The sequence below is a fragment of the Sinocyclocheilus rhinocerous genome, unplaced genomic scaffold (genome assembly GCF_001515625.1).
Source record: "Sinocyclocheilus rhinocerous isolate Xijiao unplaced genomic scaffold, SAMN03320098_v1.1 scaffold556, whole genome shotgun sequence".
In the NCBI taxonomy this organism is placed as follows: Eukaryota; Metazoa; Chordata; class Actinopteri; order Cypriniformes; family Cyprinidae; genus Sinocyclocheilus; species Sinocyclocheilus rhinocerous.
In genome coordinates, this window is record NW_015631074.1 from 557,350 (window position 1) to 563,175 (window position 5,826).

Here is a 5,826-nt window from a genome sequence, read left to right on the forward strand (position 1 = left end):
ATGCTATTCACTGACACTGCTGTCTCCATGGTAACCAAGTTGACTAAAATATAATAATAAAAAAATGATGAGGCGCAAAATTGTTGGCCATAATGGAAATAATACTAGAGAGACTCGCAATTTTAGGGAAATTGATATAAACCATTTTCACACAATGAATACTGAAGAGTGATTATTTTCTCTTTTTGTACACGATTAACCAGAATACTTAATATTTCGTGAATATATGTAAAGGCCTATATATATATAAATACAGTATATATATATATATGGAAATCATGTTTCTTCATATATCAAAACAAAAAAAATGTTAGGAATCTCTTAGCTTTAATAAATTTAACCTCTGGGACATTTAAAAGCCCGTAGTTGAAGAAACCCCCATAGAGTATGTGTGGTCAGTGCTGAAATGGATTTAGAAGCACAGGAATGTATCACACGGTATTTCCCTGCCCTCAAACCAGAGTTTGATAATGCACTGGGGTATATTCCATATGCAAAAGGCCAAGACACACAAATCATCTGAAGTAATCAGATTTCTCTTGGGAGGCTAAAAATTAAAGAAATGACAAGAGTAGAGTCTTGCAAAGACCAGAAATAACCACAAATGACATGGGTTTACTGTCAAAAACACAGTTTGCCTTGGATTAATTTAAAATGTCTCCACAAGTAGGCACATTAGATGTGATGGGAACTGGAGATGAATCTTCAGAAAGAAAATTTATGATTTTTTTCTTTCCCCTGACTGGTCATGTCAGATCTTTGTAAACTCATTTCCACACATAAGGGGAAAAAATCCTAAAAAAGACATATTAAGTCATAATTATGAGATGATAAATTGAAATTATGACATAAATTGAATTTGACATACTAAGTCGTGACATAAAGCAAAATTATGACATACTAAGTGATAATTGTGATAAATTGAGATATGACAAATCGAAATTATTACATACTACTTCATAATTATGAGATAAGTCGAGATATGACAAACCAAAATTATGACATACTAATTCCTAATAATGAGATAAGTCGAGATATGACATATCGAAACGATGACATACTAATAATTATAAAATACAAAGTCAAAATTATGGCATAATTCGAAAATTATGACATGCTAAGTGATAATTATGAGATAAATTGGGATATGACAAATCAAAATTATGACATACTAAGGCATAATTATAAAATACCAAATCAAAATTATAGCATAAGTCAAAATCATGACATAAGTCATAATAATGAGATAAGTCGAGATATGACAAACCAAAATTATGACATACTAATTCCTAATAATGAGATAAGTCGAGATATGACATATCGAAACGATGACATACTAATAATTATAAAATACAAAGTCAAAATTATGGCATAATTCGAAAATTATGACATGCTAAGTGATAATTATGAGATAAATTGGGATATGACAAATCAAAATTATGACATACTAAGGCATAATTATAAAATACCAAATCAAAATTATAGCATAAGTCAAAATCATGACATAAGTCATAATAATGAGATAAGTCGAGATATGACAAATCAAAATTATGACAAACTAATTCATAATAATGAGATAAGTCGAGATATGACAAATCAAAATTATGACAAACTAATTCATAATAATGAGATAAGTCGAGATATGACATATCGAAACGATGACATACTAATAATTATAAAATACAAAGTCAAAATTATGGGAATTATAGTCGATTTTTTTTTACATGCTAAGTGATAATTGTGAGATGAGTTGAGATGTGACAAATCAAAATTATGACATACTAAGTCAATTATAAAATACAAGGTCAAAATGATGGCATAAGTCAAAGTTAAGACAGTCATAATAAAGAAATATGTTGAGATATGACAAATCACAATTTTGACATACTAAGACATAATTATAAAATACAATGTCAAAATGATGGCATAAATTAAAATTATGACTCATAATAATGAGATAAGTCGAGGTATGACAAATTGAAATTATGACACACTAAGTCAGAATTATAAAATACAAAGTCAAAATTATGGGAATTATAGTCGATTTTTTTTTACATGCTAAGTGATAATTGTGAGATGAGTTGAGATGTGACAAATCAAAATTATGACATACTAAGTCAATTATAAAATACAAGGTCAAAATGATGGCATAAGTCAAAGTTAAGACAGTCATAATAAAGAAATATGTTGAGATATGACAAATCACAATTTTGACATACTAAGACATAATTATAAAATACAATGTCAAAATGATGGCATAAATTAAAATTATGACTCATAATAATGAGATAAGTCGAGGTATGACAAATTGAAATTATGACACACTAAGTCAGAATTATAAAATACAAAGTCAAAATGATGACATACTAATTCAGAATTATGAGATAATTCAAAATTAAGACAATTTGAAATAATGCCAGTCATTATTATGAGATAAAAAGTCAAGATTCTGACAGAATTGATATAAAAACACAAATATGACATGAAATAGATAAAAGTCATGAAAAATTTCTAATTTTCAACCTAGTCATAATTATGACATAAAATCTCATTAATTATGACATAAGTGAAAAAAAGTCAAATTATGAAGTCATAATTTTATTTTGTTTTTATTTTATAATTACACATTTTTATCATAGGTTTATGTTATGAAGAAAAAAAAGAAAATTGAATATTCTTGTAGAGGGCAATTCACTCAAAACTGTTAAACACAAATGATAACTGTTAACTGTTTTGTCCATTAAATGGAAGGTCCAAAAATCAGCCGTGGACCCTATTAATTTTCATTGTATGGACAGAAAACCCAACAAAATATCTGTTCGCTTCTTTCATGATTCCAGTTTCTTTCATCTACAGTTACATGATTCCTATTCAATAAATGATCATTTGATAACAGTGTAATTCCAGGATCACAGGTGGAATCAAAGCGTCCATTAGCTGCCTGTCAGACGGATGACAGTGAACGCCATGTTCAATAAAAAAGATAAACACGCAAGAGAGCCGTGACCCTGGTCCAGGCGAAGAGACATGAAGTCAGGCATCAAAATGATTTTCATAGCAGATTAAGATGGCAGCCGGACTGTTTCAGGGGCCGCGCAGCAAACATTCCGGATTAGGATCAGCGCTTATGTGCCCGTTAAGTTGATTGCGTTTCGGGGAAAGACGCTTTCCGCACGTTTATTGAACACGAGGATTTATCTGATCCTCTCGGTCAACTCGGATCATGCTGCAGGGCTTCTCATCAAATCAGTTCCAATGCAATACAAATCAACTATAAGACTGACATCTGAAGAGAAATATAAGCAGCGGATTCATATTTATCATTTTTGTTTTAAACAGCTCATTTATGTGAATGTTTAATAAACTTTTTCATTTAAATTTAATGGTTTTATTAAAGTACATAATAAAACTGATTTAATTACAAAAACTTTGCACATTTCCATACACAATTTGGAAGACCATGATGAATCTGACATTATTTATGAGTGTGAGCTTGGATGGCAGACACACTGGGTTTGGGGTTGGTTGGCACATGGAGTGTAATATAAGATTTATAGCACATTTTATCTTGTAACTCAACAGCCTATATAAAGTGCTTCAAAAGGCAACTGAAGCAGCCAAAAAGTGATTGAAGTGATTAAAAAAAGCATGGAAGAAGATTTTTTAAATGCGTTTGTTGCTTTCGTCTTGTAACCAAACCCTTTTAATATTGTGCCAACCATCCTCAAAACCTGTGCCAACCATCCCTGTGCTAGGGCAGGTTGATACATTTGCACACAACCTAAATAAAAGTAACTATTTAAGAGTTAAAAATAAATTTGTACATTCGAATTAATATAAAAGTTAGATTTTTTTGGAAAAAATACTAAGTATGAAGGTCTACCTCGAAACTAAACTTCAGTGGGAACATACAAAAATATGAATAAGATAAAAAAAATTCTTATGAACTTGCCACCAATTCACCAAAACGTTAAATAGTTATGAATTGCCATGATAGTGTATTGGATGTCATAACTTTAGTCATTAGTAAGAAAATTTAATAGGGATGCACCGATACCATTTTTTTCCAGATCCGATCCGATACAAACAATTCTGAGTATCGGCTGATACCGATACCGATCCGATACCAGCACTATTTTTTTAATCAATGAAGAATTTCTATACCTCAGTGTGTTGACCTGATCATCACTGTTTTGTGAGTTAAACACAATCTACTAAATATAGACAACTTCATTTTAAAGAAAAATAAATGAAAAAATATATATAATCATAATATATGACAAAAATACTATTATAAACAAGGTTAGTGGATAATTCAGCAGCAAAAGTTATTCTAGAAAAATCTTGAGTGCACAATAATTGTATAAAATCTAAACATTTAGTGAAATAACATTATTTAGGGGGGAACAAATAAAAGTGAATAAGTGTAGGACTGAATCTGGTAAAATGTTACACATTGCTCTTTGTATTGTTGCAAAATGCATTCATGAAAAACAAGCAAATATATTTATATATAAATATATACTATAAAATTAAAAGACATTTCTTTTAAATGTATAACACAGTAATGGAGGCAGAAACATACGATAGATAGGACAGAACAAGAAAGGCTATTAATAATCTTTCATTGCGCAAAAGTATTATAATACGAAAGAGCGGCACAAACCACTTATGCGCATCCCGTGCGCAGAATGATACGCTTCAAGCAACACAGAGTCACAGCGTGCAGCACAGAAAAGTTCAAAGCACAAAGTGAAGAGATATTGATTTACGTAGTTTATTAAATCTGTGCAATGGTTTATTGAGCCTTTTCTTTTTACAGTTTTAAATTTCAGTTACTGCGCTCTTGGAGAGAGTTTCATCATATTGACTGTCCGAAAGTGCTTCAAAAGGGACTTTTAGCACTTTTGTTTGGTTAACCGAACACAGCACGCAGTTTGAATGCTGAATGGAGGATGGCAGACAGCCGCGCCTCGATATAGTGCACGCAAACTTTATGGTGCTTTATAATGTTTTTGTGCCTTTCGTGGGGCTTAACAATAACACAGAATACTAAACGCACAATTTTGGATTTGGATCGGTCTCGTCTGACCGATACCTGATCCGGCAGAAAATGACTGTACCGGAGCCGATACCGATACTGAGTATCTGATCGGTGCATCCCTAAAATGTAAGATATTTTTATGTAATTAAATATGCCTGCTTTTTTACCCAATAATCTATGATTTCTTTTGCACCTAGTTGACTCATGAATATTAATTACCTAAATGTGTGATCGCTACCCTATTTAAAATGTAATAAGTAGTGTAACTATTTCAATTACTTTATTAATAATGTAACTGATTAAATTTGATTACAACTGATTACTTTTCTTTTTGACTATTTTACACATTTTTGCAGTAACTGTAACAGATTACAGTTGCATTGATATTGTAATAAAATTACGTAATGCTGTTGTCACGCGGTCGTGGTTGTAGAAAAGGCGCACAAAGAAGGAGCAGAAGTAAAAGAGTCTTTAATAAACATCAACACACTTGGACCGTTGAAAATAACATTAATCCAGCAGAAAGAATAGACAGAAACTGAGGGCTTATAAGGACAGGCAAACTAAGGAGCAAACTAGATGAATAATACAACAGGTGATCTGAATAAACGATGATTAACTAAATGAGAACAGGAACTGAACCAAATAAGGGCAGACAAGGACTAAACAGAAACAAACACGTGACAGACATCGCCCCCCTCCCGGAAGGCGCGTCCCGCGCCGTAACAGTAACATTAGGGAGGGGGGTTTGTGTGTGTGTGTGTGTGGGGGGGGGGGTCGGA